The sequence below is a fragment of the Macaca thibetana genome, chromosome 5, assembly GCF_024542745.1.
Source record: "Macaca thibetana thibetana isolate TM-01 chromosome 5, ASM2454274v1, whole genome shotgun sequence".
In the NCBI taxonomy this organism is placed as follows: domain Eukaryota; kingdom Metazoa; phylum Chordata; class Mammalia; order Primates; family Cercopithecidae; genus Macaca; species Macaca thibetana.
The window spans coordinates 110,017,934-110,040,361 of NC_065582.1; positions in this window are offsets into that span (position 1 = coordinate 110,017,934).

Here is a 22,428-nt window from a genome sequence, read left to right on the forward strand (position 1 = left end):
GGTGCTTCTTTAAGTGACTTTGATTAGTCACCAAGGCAATTCATGATGCAACTGCGATGATTTAGAGAATGTCCACATACTCTATTCTGCGAGTTTCAGTTTAAATAATTAACTATGGTGCTGTGTATGATGGCGTGGTTTTCAGAGATTCGGATTGAAATTCATTCTGACCCCATTACAAGAAGGAAGACGAATAAAATGTTAGACTCAAATCTGATCTTAGTTCTGTGAAGTTGCAATGCATATAGATTCATCTAGTTGTTCATGTACTGAAGTCTTCTTGGCAAAAGTTTACATCTTGTCATTTTTGTAGTATCATTTTTATACAGGTCATTGACTGCACTCATGATTACATAACTATTGAGTCTCAGGGAACTCAGAGCTTTGGCAGAGCTGCCAGGGAATTATCTTGGGGGATGCAGACTACATAATATAATCAGAAAAAGTTTTCAAAGAAGACCTAGAGCAGTCATATGTGATTATTGGTTGGAAGCCTTTCTGTGGCTTATAGATACTAATCAGGAAACCCAGAAAAGTTATGAGTAAGAAGATAGAAGCATTCATTCATTCATTTATTCATTCATTCATTCATTCAACGAACTATTAATATTTTGTAAGAGGTTGTAATGATGAAGGTCAAAGATGAAATATAATGAATCCTTATTTCTGGACAGGTGTGGTGACTCACGCCTGCAATCCCAGCATTTTGGGAGGCTGAGGTGGGCAGATCACCTGAGGTCAGGAGTTTGAGACCTGCCTGATCAACATGGTGAAACCTAATCTCTACTTAAAACACACAAAAAAACTAGCCAGATGTGGTGGTGAGTGCCTGTAATCCCAGCTACAAGGGAGGCTGAGGCAGGAGAATCACTTGAATCTGGAAAGCGGAGGTTGCAGTGTATCAAGATCATGGCACTACACTCTAGCCTGGGCGACAGAGCTAGACTCCATTTCAAATATATATATATATATAATGAGTCCTTATTTCTTAAAAAAGGTTTATAACTTAACAGTGACTATGTTCCATATACAGAGACGTGTGAAATAAGAAAGGTTGTCAAAGGTCGATTCCTCAGTAATGACACATGGGTGGTCAGATGAAAAAATGACCTTTACCTGGTATTAGGAGAGGCTCTGTGGAGAAGGAGGCATGTAGGCACTGAACAATAGGTAAGGTCTCCATAGGTGATGACAGTGGTGTGGGAGGAATCATGAAGACACGTTCAAGGAATGGCCCAAAGTCATTTTGACTGGATCATGCTCAAGGAGTTCTGGAAGATCAGACTGGACATATATTTTAGAGCTACATTATGAAAAATCATAGGCAAGATTAAAATGAAATATCATTTATCAGGATCATTTCTAAAGAAAGGCAGTGGGAAGGCCATGGGCTTTGGATTCAGAAAGCCCTGGGTTCAAATTTTGTTTCTTTCTTTTTCTGTTGATAGAGTCTTGAGAAATTACTGAGTTAAAGTTCCCTTATCTTTAAAACTGGTGGAAAATTGCCTACCTTGCATCTTGCTATTATGTTTGGAAATGATAGCAATTTATAAAATGCCATACGAAATGTGTTATGTGATTTAGACATTCTCTCTCTGAAACTCCCCCCTCCAGAAATTTATTACTATTCTTTACTTGAGAAGGCAGAACTGGCCTGATTTATTGATTTGAAGTTGAATCATATCAGAAATCAGCACTTTGCAAAGATCACCTAATGGTGTCCATTAGGAAACTAAATTTCTTTTGAGTTTTTGCAATTTCAACTGACATCTTACATTTTGATCCAGGGTATTTCTTCCTATGTATTAATACTGTTCTTACTGTGTCTCAACTAATTTTACTCCTCACTGTTAATTCTAATATGGTATTACTTTTACTTTTTGTTTTTCCTACAAGTAGCTATTTGAGCAAATTGACTTTGGAGTGTGCCCAACGCCTTTATTTATCTCTTAATCCTTTCATATCACTCTGGAAGTACTGCTTCAGGATGATGCCCTGCAGAGATGGCATTTCAAGCAGCCTATGAGGATTAGAGTTTTGTTTTTTGCTTCTTCTTCTTCTTTTTTTTTTTTCCCAGGTTGCAAACCCAATTTGGGGAATTATCACCTCAGGCATAAGGATGATAGTTCCGGAAATGTCACTTAGAAAGGCATGTGGAATAGCCCAGCTCCCTTTTACAAATAGTTTGGTGGGTAGCAAAATACCAACTCCATCAACTAGTCAGCGGGCAGACAGACCTTTGGAAATGTCTGTAAAACTCTCTGCTAGCTGCTAATCTTCTCTCTGTAATTTCACTGACATAAGCAATAAACCCTGTAATTATATGGCACTAATCAAGAAGACTGATAATAACGGAATATCAATCACAGGACTCATATGTAAACCCAGTTAGGTTCAGAGTCTAGTTTGGCACCATTTGTAGCTTCAGTTATAACCAAACTAAAAGGAGCTGATGAATGCAAGCTGGCTGAATCACATGCAGCTAAACTGTTTCTCTAAGCTATCTTGAATATGCTTTTCCAAGTGCATTATTCATTAAATTAAATGTTTTGCACTGATGTTTGAGCATGTGCAGTTTCCTTCATTTGTAGTTTATAACAGCAATAACATCCCAGGCAGAGGGCATTTCCTGAGGATTAACAGCCAGCTGGGGTTAATGGCTGAAGGTAGAGCCAAAGACCATCAATTCCTTCCCTCTAGCCATTAATTCTTAGGAGATGACCCGTTCTTTCATCATTATCGCTGGCGTGTTTCTTCGCCTGACCTTTATATGAAGTGATGTGGCACCACAGGAATTAATCCTTACATGGGGGTTGCAAAAGATGCATCCACTGAGTGTCTCCTAAACTTGTTTATAGGACAACAACAATTTACCTACCCACTAAATCACAAGGGATGCCCTAAATCTATCTATCAAAGAAGCAGTTTGTCTAGAATGAGCCATTTGGTTTTTTCTGTTTTTTAAAAAACTAGCTTTTTTAGCTTCTAGCTTTCTGATGAGGAGTCAGAACCGATATTTCTGTGATTTTCCTGTTGTTTGATCACTCGTTTCTAAACCGTTCAACTCTACCAGGCAGCTCTTTTTTGGAGAAATGTCTCATGAAATGACATTTCCATCATTGTGTGGGAACTATTACCTGATCTCTGCAGAACATTTTTCAAATGCGCACAAAAACCCTTTCTTTGTGGTTTGTGTGTGTGTTTGGGCTGAGGGGGTGGAGGCAGCGAGGAATAAAAGGATATTAAACACAAACCGTGCATCTGTCGAGAACTCTTGGAAGATTTTGTTATTTTCAGGGACAAGGAGGCTCTTTTTCTAATCAGCTCTTTATTATTGTCTCGGTAATTATCATGTTCCCTGAAGATTTTTATTCTTGTATTTTTCCTCTAAAGAATAATAATGGTTAAATTCTTTAATAATGTTGCTTTGTCTTTTATCTGGTCTCTCACCTGAGAATCTCAAGGTGCTTTAAAGAGATTAATTATGATTTACAAGACTCACAAAATGGATCTTAATTTGAAGCATTTTGAAAGTTGTGAGGCCTTGATAAATTAAGGTAATAGAAGCAGAAACCTGAAGTTGGGGTTCATTTGTTTGATTGTAGATGAAAGAGATTTCCTTCTCGGGAATCCTGTGACATTTTTTTGTTCCAGATTAGGATAAAGGATGTCAGATTAGATTCATGAAAGCGAATTAACTTCTCCTAAGCACTGTGAATGAACTTTTCCTAAGCACACTACCTGTGCTATTTGTCACCAGGGGAACAGTGCTACCTCCTTAGAGCAGTGCATTAATCAGGACTTCTCAGGTCATAGGTGACTGAAGCCTGACTAAAAACGGCTTAAGTAAGAAAAAGAAATTGGCTGATGTAAGTGAAAAATTCAGCCATAGTTTGTCTTCAGCTAGACTTAGCAACTCAGATATATTCATGAGGAGTCTATCTTTTGGCTCTGCTTTCCTGGCAGGGCTTCATTTTCAGGTGGGCTTTCTGAAGGTGCTCCCAGCAGCTTCAGACTTACTTACATTCTACAAGTTTAGCAACCCTGGTCCAAAAAGCTTCTCTTTCCTAAGAGCAAAACATGTGCATTCACCTGGCTTTGATCATGAGTTCACCCCTGAACCAATGACTTCAATTACTGCGTCCAGTAGGATGAAATGTTGATTAGCTGGGCTTGTTTATGCTACTGTCCTTGAAGCTGAAGGTTCAGTGAGCCATATCCAAGTCAGGTGGGTTGATTTGGTGAGTAGGGATTGTTCCTGAAAGGAAAATCAAGGTATCATTTCAGGAAGGAAGTGGAATGATTATTGGAGAATGAGAAAAAACAGATGTCCACAAAAGGTAGTATGATTTCAGTATTTATATTTGCTTCCAGCACAGATAACTGAAGTCCTCAGAGATAAAACTCAAAATCTCAGTCCTTTATAAATATAATTTAATTTATATTTTATATAAATTATATAATTTAACATACCACTTTCAAAATGTATGTGCCTTGGAAAACAGTCTCATGAGATATTTTTTCAAAAATAGTGTTCAATGATTATGTAAATTTGAGAAACACAGAAAACTGTAACCATCCTTGGATATACATTAAGTATTAAATAAGCCAGTATGCCCTTATGACAAGTATCACTGTATGTGTGCAATTAACATAGTCGTCATTTATTTATTTATATGTGTGTGCATGATTCCAAAATTTGTAATGTCAGTAATCAAAAATGTGATTGATAGAAGTTGTGATGGTCTTTTGAGGCAGTATGGCACTCGGAGAGAGAACAGACCACTAAACAAAAGTAGACCATGCTTCTCAGGGAACTAGTCCAAATGCAGAAACCAATATTGGCCGTTCAATTGGTTATGCCAGGAAGTGTCCATGGAAAGTCACACTTCCTAATACGATTAGTACCAGATTTCCCATTGGGAAGAGCATGTATCAGTGGAGAATCTGAGGATCAGTCTGTAGTTGTGTGTTAAAACATACTCAGTAACTTTAAGCTATAAAAAATCTGTCTGAGAAGACCCCAGATACTGTTTATGGTACTAGTTCCAGGGGATTGGATTAGTATGAATAAAGAAGAGCAGCAGGACTCTCTTCCCCTAGTTAGAAGTCCAGGGCAAGTCTCCAGACTTAAACTAGCCATGGAGGAGAGCGGTAGCCCAGTAGACAGAGCCAAGATACAGGGGTTGGGAATAGGGGCTGAAGAAGCAGCCAAGGAAAAAATAAAACAAAACAACAAACCATTTATGGTGCATATTCAGGATGGGTGTGTGAGTGTATGGGAAGATACCTGAGAGACTAAATGTCTTTCTGGGAATATAGCTTGATACATGGGTGAAATTGACAACATGTTGAGAATATTGCCATGATACAGTGGATGAACTTTAGAACAAGAAACACCAGAGTGAGAATACCAGCTTGCAGAAATTACAAGCTGGGAAATCTCCTTAATCATGTGGAAACTTGGTCTTATCTGTAGTGGAAATAATAATATTTTCCTTGAGGCATGTTGTGAATATAATAGGTACAACATTTTACCTTTATGATATGGGGTATTTAAAAAACATTTTGTTCTTTATTTCTTTATGACTGAATGTAGCTTAACTCAAGAGTATGTGTTTCTTCTCATAAGGGAGAAATATGAAGACATGGGGCTGATGGGAAGAGAAGAGTTTAGTTGGTATTTCTGGTTTCTGACTCTGGTAGCATCTGTTGAAGTATAACTTTGAGAGGTGAAGCCAGCTGGACTTCTGATGGGGATTTGGAGAACTTTTCTGTCTCACCAGAGGATTGTAAAATGCACCAATCAGCACTCTGTAGCTAGGATTGTAAAAAGCACCAATCAGCACTCTGTAAAATGGACCAATCAGCACTGTGTAAAATAGACCAATTAGCACTCTGTAAAATGGCCCAATCAGCAGAATGTGGGCCGGGACAGATAAGGGAATAAAAGCTGGCCACTCCAGCCAGCACCGGCAATCTGGTTCTTTTCCATGCTGTGGAAGTTTTGTTCTTTCACTCTTCACAATAAATCTTACTGCTGCTCACTCTTTGGGTCCGTGCCACCCTTAAGAGCTGTAACACTCACTGTGAAGGTCTGTGGCTTCATTCTTGAAGTCAGTGAGACCAAGAACCCACCCAAACGAACCAATTCTGGACACAACTTGACCAAACAGACCTTAAGTGTTGCCTGCTGGTCCTAATGAAACTGCTTCTAATGTCTTTGGACTTTTCATGGCCTCCAGTTTTGAAGTCCACTAGCCCCTTATGCTAACTATGAGAGGCTTTCTGGTACACGAACTCTCTTTCTCACTTCTGTGTCCCTCTTGGGGGTTTGGGAGACTGCAGTTTCTTTTCTATAAGGTTCCTATCAGGCTCCTTCTTTTGGACACCTGTCTTGGTCCCTGCTACTCTTACTGCTGTGTCAGATATAGAGTTTTTCCATAAAGCATAAATACCCTTAGGATATACCCTGGAAAGTTAGGTAATTATCTTTTTTTAGAAAAAAATTAAAAGTTTGATATAATATACCTAACATAAAATTTACCTTCTTACCCATTCTTAACTGTAGAATTCAGTCAGTTGTGTTTTGTGTGTTCACGTTATTGTGCAGCCGTCAGAATTCTTTTCATCTTGCAAAAGTAAAACTGAAAACAGCCCATTGTCCCATAGAATTGATGTTTACAGTTTTTAAAAATAAATACAGAAATAGATCCTCTTAGTCTTAAAGCTTGAAACGTAACATATGTCTTATCAGAGTTCTTTCCTCAGGAAACTGATCTTCAGGCCTCCCCAATAGTATCAAGGAACTGAAACTGACCAGATCACTACATTTCAACAATGTGAAGCCAGATCTTTCATCCCTCATGATTTCCTTTCCCCACCCTAATTCCTGTTTACCTACCTGTGGTTATTATACATTCGTTCTCTGTTATATAAACTCCCAATTTTAGTCAGTCAGGGAGATGGATTTGAGAGTGATTGCCCATCTCCTCAGCAGTAGGACCTGATTGAAGCCTCCTTTCTTGGCAATACTTGATGTCTCAGTGATTGGTTTTCTGTTCAGTGAGCAGCAGGATGTAAACCCAACCCCCGGTGTTACAGTAACAAAACTTTATACCCATTAAGCACCTCCCCTGCCTCCCCTCCTCCAAGCCCCTGACAACCCACATTCTGCTTTCTGCCTCTATGAATTTGACTACTCTAGGTAGTAGTCACATCTCAGGTAAGTGGAATGATACAGTGTTTATCTTTTTGTGACTGGGTTATTTTATTTAAAATAATGTCTTCAGGGTTCATAATGTAGCATACGTAAAAATTTTCTTCCTTTTTAAGGCTGAAGAATTGTTTGCTGTATGTATATACCACGTTTCATTTCTGAAGTGATTATCTTTTACACTTTCAGGGCTCTCATAACTTGTCTGATGATCTATTACAGTTTCTATCATTTCACTATTTTTCCTAACTGAAATTAACTTTTTGGCAAATCCTTGACATATGACCCTGGGGAATAAAGTTCTTGTATAATTCCACATTTAATTTCTCTTCCAGTCACTCTATGGTTAATGGGTAAATTCTCAGCTTTGACTCTCTTAGATTTGGCTGCTGATAAGTAAAGCCAGGTGATTAGAAATTGAAAAGAAAGAAAGAAAAAAAAGCAAACACAACATTTTTTCCCCCAATCACCTGGATTCTGCAATGAAAAACAATGGCTTTTAGTACTATTGTCTCTGTTAAATATTTATAAAAGTCTGTGGAAGTGCTTGATGAAAGTCATGAATTTGACTCATTTTTCTGTCCATAATAAATTCTAAACCAATGGCAGTATGTATAGATGACCATTGCTGCTATTTGAAAAATAGAAGGAAGTTCATGAGTAAAAGGAATGAAAACAAAATAACCAACAACCTGTATCCATATCAAAGCATTGCCCTGATATGTAAGAATTAGAGCTAATGTATGTAAAGCATCTGACACATAATAAAAAATTTTTAAATGTGGCTATAATTATAGCATATTCACCCTTTATGGTAAGATTTTGAATAAACGTTGACAGTAAATTTTAATTTGCTTCAAGGTTATACCCTCAAGTGAAGGCCTGACAATTTGGAATTTTGAGTTGGTGACTAAGAGAGGATATTTATGTGCTTTGAATAACAAATATGGTAATAGAAAGCTGATGCTCTATTTTCAAAGTTGAAAGAATGGACCCTGTGTTCTTACAAATGGAAAGGGCCACCCAATCTTCTTCTATCTGAACATGATAATTTACACTTACATGTGACATCATACTTTGGAACAATTGTTTTAAGTAAAATATCCGTATATCTATATAAGATTAATTATGTTTAGTATTATACCAGTAACTTAGGTAGTCCTTATGTAAAGATAATACAGTTGGGCTCATCTTTCCCTCATCTAAATGGAACCTCAGGCTGCACCTAAGAGGCAATAAATGTATGGGTTCAAGGTATGGGCTTTGAACACATAGAAAGCTATGGGTTCTTACAGGTTCAAAACCAGGCTTTGCTGTGTGCTAGCTGTGTGACCTAAGGAACGATATTTAACCTCTTGCTCAATTTTGTTTACCTGTAGATGGGGATAAAATAGTACCTGCATTTTAGAGTGAGCATTAAATAAGATAATAATCAATTATTTACTGCTTATTTTATTATTATAGATACAGTCTTTACAACAATAAAGTATGTGACATATGATAGGGGTCAGATAAAATAGCTGTTATCATTCATAGCTCGTACCCTCGTTTGTGCTGTCAGTTCCACCTTGCAGTTCTTAAAAATATGTGTTATCTTTCATGGCAATTTGCTATTATTTTCTGAGTGTTGTTGGGGTTCTTGTTTTCTACGATGAGAGCCATCTTCAGTTTCTTCTGTGTTGGTCATCCTGAGCCCAGTGACTGAAGTTTCCTGCCTTTCTTATAATACATCATTGTTAGGGCCAAGACCAAGGGCCTATAAGGTCTCTTCTGGTGAGGAGTGAGACCAGCATTGAGGCTGATGGCCCATGCACTGCTTGTATTGATTTGCCTCTAAAACCATTCTTCATCCTGGACTGGCTTCCCCTGCCTGCACGGTTATCTTGATTCTGACTACTCAAAGATGTGACTGTTAGAGAGTGCTGTTTCTCTGAAAAATTTCTTTGCTAGAATGTCTTTTGCAAACCAGAGGAAGACTGTATGTTCTTCCTTTGCAATACAGTCTGGTGTTACTTGATTAGGTTGATCAGAACCTGCATTTTATCATCTGGCTCTTCCTTTTATCTTTGAAAGAAATCCTTCCTTTCTCCTAATCATTTAAAGAAATCAGAACAAATACACCAACAAAAGCAGTTAATATATAGCATTTCTAGCAGGTTCTTGCCAAGAAAGGAAAGTCTACCAAGGACAGTAAACCATTTATTAATTCTATTTTTATCTAAGGGGTAACTATTCCCTGATCTTTAAACTAAGTTAGATCGTACAATAATTAATCAGTTGAAGAACAGAAATAGCCTGGGAATTCAAGCTTTTGATAGGTACACAGCATCGTTAATGGAATTTTTATTGTAAAAAAATCATTTCTTGAACACACACTATGCAACATTGCGGCAGTTGCTGAAAACTATTTTAGAGGAAAGTAAAATTTTCCCCACCACCGCACTTACACCCACACTTGGCACCTGCAGCCATGCATGTGCATGCCACCAGCCCTCCTGTAGCTGTGCACACGCACACTACCTTTCACACACCTGCATCCTGTCCCTGCAGCTGACCATGTGCACACTGTTGGCCCCAGGCCAACCCCCCACTGCACAGTGGGTTTGCAAAAATATGGAGTGATACAAACAGATAAACAGCTATCTCAGTTTGATTAGAATTAGGCAGTTTGTTTGTTTGCTGTTTTTTTTTTTAACCATCTACCTAATTATACCTTGTTTTAAGGGAGAACAATGGCAAGAAGGAGAGAACAAAGAGTATAAGGTTAAGACTCAATATTGAATTTCAAAATCTATCTCAATGATTACCAGCTGGGTGATCTTGGAAAAGCCCCTTGGTATCTATGACAATTCTATGATAATTCTATTGCATGTGTGTCAAATTCTTTACCCTCCTTCTATATCTATGTGACCACAGCTGATCCCGGTAAGAGCTGCTGTCTTGACTGTGGCTTTGTCCTGGTAATTATTTTGGCCAAAATAATGAGGGGCCAACGGAGTGAGTGACTGTGTGGCATTTCAGAGCCCAGACCTCCCATCACATGCAGACAAGAGACTCTATGAAGGATAGGTGTTCCTAGCTGACAACTGGCCATGCCCTAGAAGGAGCCAGTCTCCTACCTGAAATACAAGGACAGCAAATGCTTGAGGGAGCCCAGCAGATACCAGAAGAATCTTGCAGCTGAACCCAGTCTCCATTATTGAATAGTTGAATCATAAAATAAATAAATAATTGTTGTTTAAAATCACTCAATTGATTTAGTGAATATATGAGATGTTCAGATTTATAAAATGGAAATTATTGTACCTGTCCCCAAAGGTTGTTATGAGAACTGAAGACATGAGGAATACTAAGAGCCTATTACCGTGGCTGGCACATAGCATGCGTTTAATTCAACTCAGTTTCCATTTACACCTCTTTTATCAGCTCCAACCCCCATTTTTCACCCCATCCCTTCTGGCAACTTTTTCTTTCAAGTCAAAATAAGAAATAACCTTTTAAAATAATTTGATTATCACAACCTTTTGAATAATTTGATTGCTAAGGTGCTATGAATATGTAATAATTATGAATTCTCAGCTCACATTTGAAAACTAGGCAAGGTGAGTGCACCAGAACACACCTTGATGAAGTTGTTTGATCTACTTTTTTTCTTTTTTTAATGGCTATAGACAAAACACTGAGGTGTGTGTGGTTGACTGACAGGCTCTGTCTGACTCAGGGAGGGATGATCCTGGAGAGGCTGGTTTCATTAAATGCCACCCATTCACATTTGGTATTTCTGATTCAGTTAAATATTAAAATTGCTTTTCTTAATTTGCAAGTCTTATTTGGCTGAGCTAACTTGGGTATATTTTGAAAGCAAATCAATATTAGTTAATTTAATCAATAATAAATATGTATTGAGAACCTAATATGTATCATGAATAGGGATACAGTCTGAACACATAACTTGTCCTCATGGAGCTTAACTATGCTCTGTGTAGGTTTCCTCATCTCTAGAGACTCTGAGATCAGCCTTTCTTTAAAAAGAAAGACTAAAGTTCATTGATTCAGCAGTGAGTCAATCTGGTTGTTATATCTGTTATAACCATATGAGAAAGCCTGGATGTAACTGACTCTAATCTTCTTGGGACTAAATTGCAATGAGATTGAATAATGCCCCTAGGATCTGAATAATACGTGTTGTCCAATGACTGTGTTATGTTGATACCTGCTGTTAGACAATTCATCTGCCTGCGCTGCTGATTGCCTGCTGTTTGGAATTTTCTGAGATGCCCTGAATCTTTGATTTATTTCCATTCATTTATTTCTTTAGTCATTTATTTAGCAATTTATCAACTTACCAAACTCATGTGCCTTCAATGTGCCAGACACATGGTCTCGCTCTAGAGGAGCTTCTAGTCCAGTGAATTAAGGCAGACACGTAAACAGATAACTAGAACAAACTGTTATATAAGCTGGATGTTTCAGAAGGTACTCGGGGGCAGGAACAAGGAGTCGAGGTGGCTTGAACATAGAGCAGCTTGTTCTGATCTGAGGCAGATTCTCGCCTCCCTGAGAAAACATGTCATAGCTCCAGAAAGCAAACTCTACAGCCAGTCCTTTTGTTATTTCCATATCCTAGTACTGGGCTTTTCTCAAAGTGTGATTCTCTGCCTAGAGTTCCTGAATGTACCAATTATGTTCCCCTGAGGCTCAGTTATGACTCTAAAGGCATGAAGCACTTGGCTGGACTTATGAAAAATACACATACACAACCACAGGATGTGTTACTTTCATTGTATAAGAAATTCTCTTAGTGATATTTTCATTTTGTTACAGGGGATATTTATGAAAATGCAATATTTGTAATATCAGCATTTGTATTTAGAAAGTGCTTACTGCCGGCCGGGCGCGGTGGCTCAAGCCTGTAATCCCAGCACTTTGGGAGGCCGAGACGGGCGGATCACGAGGTCAGGAGATCGAGACCATCCTGGCTAACACAGTGAAACCCCGCCTCTACTAAAAAATACAAAAAACTAGCCGGGCAAGGTGGCGGGCGCCTGTAGTCCCAGCTACTCGGGAGGCTGAGGCAGGAGAATGGCGTAAACCCGGGAGGCGGAGCTTGCAGTGAGCTGAGATCCGGCCACTGCACTCCAGCCTGGGTGACAGAGCGAGACTCCGTCTCAAAAAAAAAAAAAAAAATAAAAATAAAATTAGAAAGTGCTTACTGCCATGAATTTAGGAAGTCAGTAGTTGTATTAATTTGAAAGGACTTCCATAACAAAGCTCCATGAACTGAGTGGATTAAACAATGGCAATTTATTTTTTTTTAATAATTCTGGAGGGTAAAGATCTGAGATCAAGGTGTTGGCAGGGTTGGTTCCTCCTGAACACTCTCTCTTTGGCTAGCAGATGTCCATATTTTGATGTCTTCAAATGGTCTTCTCTCTATGTTTCCTATGTCCTAATCCCTCTTTTATGAACATCAGTCATACTGAATTAGCGCACACCCTAAAGACTTTATTTTAATGTAATCACCTCTTCAAAGATCCTATGTCCAAATACAGTTACAAATTTTGGGATAATGGGGACTGGATACTGTTAGGACTTCAATATGTGAATTTTGGGAGAATACAACTCAGTCCATAACAGTTTTCATCAAAAGAATTCATTAAAATGTGAACATTCATAGCCAGCAAATATACTGTCATTTTGTTTTTCAACATAGCTCATAAAATGCATCCAGTTCTTTTAAAGAGAGAACAGTGCTAGTGCAGGAAAGAGAAAGAGCACATTTGCTTTGGATTATCATATGTCAACTCTTGCTATCCATCTGAAAATTCAGAGATAGAATTACCTAAGGGAAGAAAAGAAAGATTTATTTATTGAATTTGTTTATTGGATAAAGAATATTTGTGGTGTGCTCTGAACATTTGAAATTATGCTAACCCATTAACATGTGGAAGAAACTAGCAGAGCTTTAGTCAAAGGCAGTGCTGAGATATATATATATAAAATCATGTGTGAAGAGTTAGCTATGCCTTGTGTTACTTTTTTTTTGGGGGGGGGATGGAGTCTTGCTCCGTCACTCAGGCTGGAGTGCAGTGGTTTGATCTTGGCTCCTTGCAACCTCTGCTTCCGGGTTCAAGTGATTCTTCTGCCTCAGCCTCCTGAGTACCTGGGACTACAAGCACACGCCACCATGCCCGGCTAATTTTTGTATTTTCAGTAGAGATGGTGTTTCACCATATTACGCAGGCTGGTCTCGAACTCCTGACCTTGTGATCTGCCCACCTCAGCCTCCCAAAGTGCTGGGATTACAAGCGTGAGCCACTGCACCTGGCCTGTGTCACAATTTAATGGAATATTAGTAAAGGTATTATTTTTGAAAGATTTGTTCATACATGAAAATACCTCATAGATGTACACACCCACTCTTGGAACTTACCTCTGATTACTCCATTTTTTTTTAAACAAGAGCTATTATAGAGCAGATGTTTCATTATCAATGCAAATAGGATGTTGAAAAGCATTTGTCTTCTTTTAATAACCGTATCTTCAATCTATTGAACACTCGTTCCACCCTCCACAGAGGCTCGTGGATTAAAACCTCTTTCTTATCGTGTTTGCTGCATTGGGTCATCTGGTGTCATGGATTCACAAGAAGGTCCTGACCTTTATCTGGGTTTTAGATGTTTTGGACAAGGCATGATAACTTCACATGAACTTTATTTAGACACTGTGACCTACACTGAAGTCAAGAAGTCCTTCTAAATGGCTTCAGCAATGCCCTCATTTTGTGCCTACATTGATACCTGTAGTTTATTGCCTTCAAGCAATTTCTTTGAGAAAAGAAACAAAACTCCATCGCTTTAGCCCCTTTTGCAGAGCATTAGCGGAGAAATTCTCTTTCTTAATAAATTTCATTCTATATGCAGATACAATCAATAGCTTATATGCTTTAAAAATAGTTGTAATCTATATTTCATACTTCAAATACATTTTTTACCATAACTTACAATGTCAAACAACATACTGTAAATGTAGATGTGACTGTTAATGTTTGCATATTAAATTATATGTAAATAAATGTTTTGTGCAGCCTCAAAATATGGGCTCTGACATTGGTTATAAATGCCTTCTTCATCTCCTGGATTTCAAATACTTTTAACTTGGGCAACTGAATGTTAACTTTTACTTGTGAATTTAGAACATCATTAAGTCCAATTCTCCTCTTAGCAGGAGACCTACCATGGTTTACCAGATTGGCATGGACTTAACCTTACTCCCAGTTCTAAATTGAGGACTTCAGAATTGAAGACCCAAGGCTGGTTTTCTGCTTTAACTTCAATAGTAGGAGGAAGAAATTCAGTTATTTATGTAATAAACATTGTTTTGAAAGTATATTTTATGTCAGTCATTATACAAGATTCTGGAGATACTGTTATAAATAAGACATGGTTTTGGTTATAGGACAGTGAGAGGTACAGAGAAGTAAGGAACAATTGTTATGAACTAAATGTTTATTCCCACTAAAATTCATTTGTTGAAATTCTAACCGTCAGTATGATGGTATTAGGAGATGGGGCCCTGTGGAGGTAACTTAGGTAATGAGAGGTGGAGCCCTCATGAATGAGAATCGAGCGTGTATAAAAGGGACCCCAGAGAGTTCTCTAGTTTTTTTTTTTTTTTCTTCCACATGAGGATGCACTAAAAAGTTGGCAATCCAAAAGCCAGAAGAGGGCCCCAGCCAGAATCTGGCCATGCTGGGGCCTTGATCTTAGATTGGCAGCCTCTCAAGCTGTGAAAAATAAATTTCTTTTGTTTATAAGCCACTTGGTCTGTGGTACTTTATTACAGCAACCTAAACTGACTAAAATGGCAATTAAGATGGTGTACGAGTGTTCTGATAGGGTAATAAGGAATATACTATATGAATGCATATCCAATCTGGCCTGAGAGAAGGAAAGACTGAAACTGTAGAAGTAGCAGGAGGCATTCTTTAGAAGTTAGATACTTTGGCCAGCCTCAGTGGCTCGCTCCTGTAATCCCAGCCCTTTAGGAAGCTAAGGTGGGTGGATCACGAATTCAGGAGGTCGAGACCATCCTGGCTAACATTGTAAACCCTGTCTCTGCTAAAAATACAAAAAATTAGCTGGGGGTGGTGGCACGTGCCTGTAAGCCCAGCTACATGGGAGGCTGAGGCAGGAGAATTGCTTGAACCACAGAGGTTGCAGTGAGCCGAGACCACACCACTGCCCTCCAACCTGGGTGACAGAGCAAGACTCCGTCTCAAAAACAAACAAGCAACAACAACAAAAAAGAAGTTAGATACCTTTATCCTCCATGGGCTTTAATTCCTACCGTTATACTTCTTTGACGCTGGTTACTTAGGGATATATGCATCTGTAACTGGACCGGTAGCTTATGCAAAAGGTATCTCCATCAAAGTTTTGGGCAGAACTGAAGGATGGGTTAACATGCTCGATAGGGATCTACCGATATGAAGTGCTGAGTAATGGAATAGATAACTGACATTCTATTATTTGGTTCAAGGATATGGGTAAGTGCTAGACCCTTCCCTGAAAACATGTTCCAATATCCTAATTTCTTCTTTCACTCTCCCTAGTCTAGGCCAATGTCCCCTTGGACTAATAATTTACTTTCATTTTCGTCTTTCTTCAGTCTAGTCTGTTCTCTTTCATGCTCACCACAGTAGTCAGACTGACATTTCTAAAAGTTAAATAGTATCATGCCATTCCCTTGTGAGCTGCCATTTGCTGTCCATTGCACAGCTAGTGAAAACTTCTCTCTGGCCTTCAAGACCCTGCACTATCTGCTTATCTGGATGTCTCCACCTGGCAATGGTTTTCCCAGAACTCACTGCTTCATGCTGCTCTGACTCCTGTCAGCTCCTAGGACAGAACAAGTTCCTTTTAACATCAGGGTATTTAAATATATTGTTTCCTCTGCCTAGAAATATTTTATCCTGCATTTTTTTTTGTTCTTGTTCATTCTTTTGAAGTCAGCTAAAATATTTCCTCCATGAAGTGACCATCTCCAGCCTTTTAAGTAGGGACTAAAGTAGGTCTCCTCCATCTTGCCCTGTCCCAGCATTCTGTTGTTTTATTGCTTATAGCAATTTTTAATTATTTCCTTTACATATTTGTTTTTGGTCTGCCTATTCAAGTAGACTTCAAGTTTCATGAGAGCAGAATTCTTGTCTGTCTTGTTTTCCATTGCACACTCCGGTGTCAAGAATGGCACCATTAAATAAATATTTGTTGAAGGAATGAATGACAGAATATCACTCAGTCTAAAGCAAGACTGCGTGTATATATGTGTTTGTGCATGTGATTGTTTTAATTGGCAAAGGGGCAAGACAATTCTATTTAAATTTATGTTGAGTATTAAAGATATGACTAGTAGCTACAGCAGGGAAGATTTAGCACTACAACTTTTGTCCTGGTATGAGTAGCCACCAAAGACTTTGAACTTGACTGAATTAATGCCATTTGTAATCATCTTAACATCCTAAAATGTTAAAACATCAGAAATGAGCAGGCATCAGTAGTACCCTAGTGGCATACTTCAGCGGCAAAGCTGCTGATTAGGGCATTAGTAATAGCAAGATATGTTACTTTGGCTACTGAAGCATGAAAAGAAAAAACAAATAAGTTTTGTAAAATTGTTAAAAGTACTAGTCTTCTGAGAATCACTCCCTGGGGAGCCCTGGAACTGCCTAGAATAAAACTGAAGAGTGATGAGAGGGCACAGACCTAGAGGGGGGTGTGTGTGTGTTTAAAATGTATGACTCTATTTGTCCAGTTTAACTGATGTATCTTAGAAACCATATATTAGCTGTAGGAACAACTATCATCTAAACATTATACAAATGTTTAGGATGCCAATGTTTTCTCTAGTTGTTGCAGTTATCTCTTGCTGTATAAATCTATTTTTGCATGTAGTAGAGTGAGAGATGGAGAGAAGTAAAGGGTAATTAAGGTGGAACACGGTAAGTGCTATGGTAGGGGGAATCAGTGTGCTATAGGAGAACATCGGATGGGCGTCCACCCTAGCCTGAAGGACAACCAGAAGATGATCTTTGGAAGCTTAATTTAATAGCTTGCCACAACAACCATTTAATCAGCTCAATGTTTTCTGGGTCTAGAATTTGAGCAGGGCTGCCTTAGTCTATTTTGGCATTGCTATGGAGGAATATCTGAGGCTGGGTAATTTATAAAGAAAAGAGGTTTATTTGGCTCACAGTTCTGAAGGCTGTACAAAAAGCACAGCATCAGCGTCTGCTTCCGGTGAGAGCCTCTGGCTGCTTCCAATCATGATGGAAGGAAATGGGGAGCTAACACATCACATGGTGAAAGAGGATGCAAGAGACAGAAGGAGATGTCAGGCTCTTTTTAACAACCATATCTCACAGAAACTAAAGGTAAGAGCTCATTCAATACTGTGAAAATGACACCAAGCCATTCATGAGGAATCTGCCCTTGTGACCCAAACACCTCCCACTAGGCCCCGCCTCCAACATTGGGAATCAAATTTCAACATGAGATTTGGAGGGGACAAATATCTAAACTATATCAAGTATATTTCTGAGCAGTTTTGCTTCCTGTGGCCTTCAGTGAGGTAAAGGGATGGCTGGAAGGTTTAAATGACCTTACTCACATGCTGGCAATTGGTGCTTGCTGTCAACTGGAGCTCAGTGGGGCCTGTAGGTTGAGTCTCAGTTTTCCATGTGGTCCACCCCACATGTCTGCTTGTGCTTCCCCTCAGCATGGTAATTGGGTTTCTAAGAGAAGCAGTGTTAGCAGTGAAGTGGAAGACTATTCAGACCTTTTAAGGCCTAGCCTTATAAGTTATACAACATCACTTCCAAAACAGTTCCTAGTTCAAAATATATTACAAGAGCAGCCTGTGTTTAAGGAAAGAGGAAATAGATTCCACTGTTGATGGGAAAATGACCATATTGTAAAAAAACATGTCATATGGGAGACATTGCTGTGACCCCCTTTGGAAACACCATCCATCATACTGGTATAAAATCTCTTGATATTTTGCTTGTTCTTTCGGCCTTGAGTTTGGAAGGCAATGAACATTTTCTTCTGAATAATGACCTTTCACATTCTTGAGGAAAGTCCTGAAGAAAATTATCTTTATCATCTTTTACTTTGGCCTTCAACTCTCTTCTTCCAGGAATACTTGCTTAAATTTTATTTTGTGAATTGAGTTTGTTCTTTTCTATTTTTGGAAGATGTCTAATTTCTTAATATCTTTTAAATCAGTACATTATATGAGATGTGAGATACTTGACTCCCAACATAAATGGATAAATATTAAGTAAATACAAAAAGACACAATCTCCAACGTGTACTAGTAAATTCATTCCACTATCAATGTGATATTTTGAAATGGAGAATATTGTTGTAACTGGGGACCTGGGTCTAGTACTTGCATTCCAATTACTAACCTGTTGTACTTTATAAAAATCACATATATCTTGAACTCAGCTTCCTCTTGTGAAAAGTGAGTGCTTTGGACTTGACTATACCCTATCAAAGAAGCATTCTAACCTTAAAATTATTTATGTTTTCAGATAATTTAGTGAGTATTAAAAATTTCTGATGACTACTCAAGAGAGTGTGCTTAGTAATTCAACTTAGAAAGAAGTCACTCATCTACTTCTTGTGTCTATTTCAGTAAAAGGGAATAGATATGCAAAATATGCTTGCTCACATTAGATTTGGCTGTCAATTATTTCAACTAAAATTAAGACTTTGGTTCTTTTAAATTGTTTCTATTAAGCGTGAAACATACTAAAAGTCAGAATTGTTGCCTTCAATTGCTAATTGGGTTTGAGTTTGGGCAAGGAAGCATTTTAAGGTGTATGCAGATGATAGAAACTCTTAGAGCTTATAGATTATTGTAGTAGAAACAAGTTTGTGTGAATATTGCACCATTTGATTATTTCAGCATTTGCCTTTGTTCTCATCCAAAGATTTGCTATGTGCCATCATTTAACAGACATTGTATAATTGGTTTCTCACAGTAACTCTGAGTTAGGTGGCATTATTATTCCTATGTTACCAGAGGAAACAGAAGCATAGAGAGCCCTAGTAAAGTTGCCCAAGGTCACGTATCTCACAACTAGTAGAGCTGGGAATCAAACCCATGTTTTGATTTCAGTGTCTACCTCTTAATCCCCGTGGCATGCATTTCTTTCTAGTCTAAGTATCATACAATGTATATATACTTTTTTTTTTTTCCAGAAATTCCTCCTATAAATTCAACAGGGTGGTTCCAGGAATGAGGCTATAATACTAGGGCACTAACTGTAATGTATCTTGGAAGTATTGAATCATTTTTATAATGAATCCCAGACTGAGTGATGAGACAGATATCACAAGGTTTGGGGGCTTAATGGGCTTCATCTCCAACATGTTTGAGAACTTTCCCTTGTACATCTGTCATCCTTTCACAGTCCTGTTAAAACATCATTATTCTGCTTCTACTCCTACCCACTGCCTGGCTGGAAGCTTTTCTTGCAGTTCAGTTTTTCATACTCGGTGTTGCTTCAAAGAGGTAGGATGATAAAATAACTGAAGTCATCTACAAAATCCAGCAACAGGCTATTAAAAATAGTGCAAATTGCATAGAACTGCAAACATGTTTTATCTTAAAAATTTATCTGGAACATTTGCTTAACTGGAACAACTTTGCATATTCACTTCCATCTGCCTATGAAATATTCCCTTAGATAAAACTACTTGTTCTGAATATTCAACATTAACTTTTCTCTTTGGCTTTTAAGTAAATTCACGTTTATAACAAACACAAATCAGGCAGTTTATATTATTTATGTGTGTGTGTATAATCATTTAATTAATACATTTTTTTAGTTTAACCTGCCATTTATTCACATATTTTGAAACTGCGTATTAGTAACTCATCTAAAACAGTTTCTAAAGCATTGTGACCAATATAGTTAATCATTTTATGGACTCATTTTAATGGTTTACTGTCTCTTATAATGTGGGAGCTAGTGTAACACACTTTTAGAATACTGTTGATTGGAATTTTTTTCTTGGATAAATTGATAGAAGATAGAGGTTTTAGCTTTCTTATTTCTCTTCCTTAGTTTATGTTTGTTACATTAGGTAACATTTTATCTTAGATTTTGTAAAGATGTAGAGAGGATTGATATTGTATGTGAAGGTACCTTTACAATTGTCTGACCACCTTTGTACTTTTAACAGCTCTTCCTACCCTGGATCCTGAAGTAAGAGCTGCTATAGTGCAAGGCTTCTGAACCTCAGATTCCTAGCAAGGATAGAGTTCCATATTCAGCTTCTAGTGGTCTGATATAATCCACTTGCTATGCCTGGATTCTCCCCATCTATCCTCCTGTCCATGCCTGGCTTTTACCCACCCTTATGCCAAGACTCTTAGATTTAGCTTTCTACTGGATGAACTTTGGGCTGTCGGCCTGGCAATCAGTTCTGGATTATCTCTGATGCCAGCCACACTTTGGTTCTACCTTTACTTTACCTTTGGCTCTTTTGAGTTTGTCCCAAATCACCATGTGAATGGCCCAGAATCTGAGAACTGTAATTACTATCTGAAATCCCAGGAACTGTTTATCTAGGAGAGAAGTAGATAGGCAATCTGCCTTGGTGTTGGTGCAACAAAGGACAGAGATCACAATCTTTGCCCCAAGAAACTCATTTGCCTTTTGTAGTCAGGGGAGCAGAAATATATAGACTATTCTGGGACAATAATGTTGTACAAGTCCATGCATAGAATTTTATGAGAACACACCAGAAGACCACAAAAATCATGTTTCCCAGTTACAAAAGATCATTTGAAAGACATGTTTCTTGAAATGAGTCTTAATGATATGAAGCCCGTAGCTAGGTAGAGCATGTATTTAAAAGGGAAGGCATTCTTATTTTAAAGCAAGTCATGGATTATAGAAACAGCATAGTGTTAATAAAGAGGTACAAGTGTTTGGATATTTCCAGAATGTAAAATGCAATGTAAAGAGGCAAAAACAACACAGGAGAAGACAGAGGTCAGATCAGGGAAACTCTGTATCCTATAGTGAAAAATGTAGGCCTGTGTCGTACTGATGGAAAATCAGTGCTTGTAACCCTTTGCTGTTCTATCTATTTTATATGCCACCTGGCATCTGCTTACTTTTCTCCTGTAACTAGCACTATAATTTGATTTTGCAGTCTTCATCACTCCCTCATTTCTTGTCTATGGGATTGGGTGCTGTTGGGTCCGCTCCAAATTCAGGCACATTATGCAGGCCATACCGTACTGGTAAGAATATAAGAACATTCCCATAATGTGAACAAAGCGAATCCTTCTTCAGCTCTCTCTCTCTCCCTCTTTTTTTTTTTTTCCTTTTAAATACTTGTAGTTATCATGATTACTAAGGTATGTGTTATGGTTAAGCTTTGTGTCCCCAACCAAATCTCATCTTGAATCATAAGCCTCATAATCCCCATGTGTCAAGGGAGAAACCAAGTGGAGGTAATTGAATCATAGGGGTGGTTTTCCCCATGCTGTTCTCACTGATAGTGAGTGAGTTCTCATGAGATCTGATGATTTTATGAGGTACTTTTCCCACTCTGTTCCACACTTCTCCTTCCTGCCTTCTTGTGAAGAAGGTGCCTTGCTTCCCCTTTAATTTTTGCCATGATTGTAAGTTTCCTGAGGCCTCCCCAGCCATGCTGAACAGTGAGTTAATTAAGCCTCTTTCCTTTATAAATTACCCAGTCTCAGGCAGTTATTTGTAGCCTAAATTGAAAATTGCCTAATACAGTACATTGGTACCAGAAGAGGGGTGCTGCTATAAAGATACTTGATAATGTGAAAGCAACTTTGGGACTCGGTAACGGGCAGAGGTCGGAACAGTTTGGAGGGCTCAGAAGAAGACAAGAAGATGCAGGAAAGTTTGGAACTTCATAGAGACTTGTTGTATGGCTTTGACCAAAGTGAAAATAGTGATACGGACAATGAAGTCCAGGTTGAGGTGTTCTCAGATGGAGATGAGGAACTTCTTGGGAACCAGAGCAAAGGTGACTCTTGCTATGCTATAGCAAAGAGACTCGTGGCATTTTGCCCCTACCCTAGAGATCTATGGAACTTTGAACTTGAGAAGATGATTTAGGATATCTGGCTGAAGAAATTTCTAAGCAGTAAAG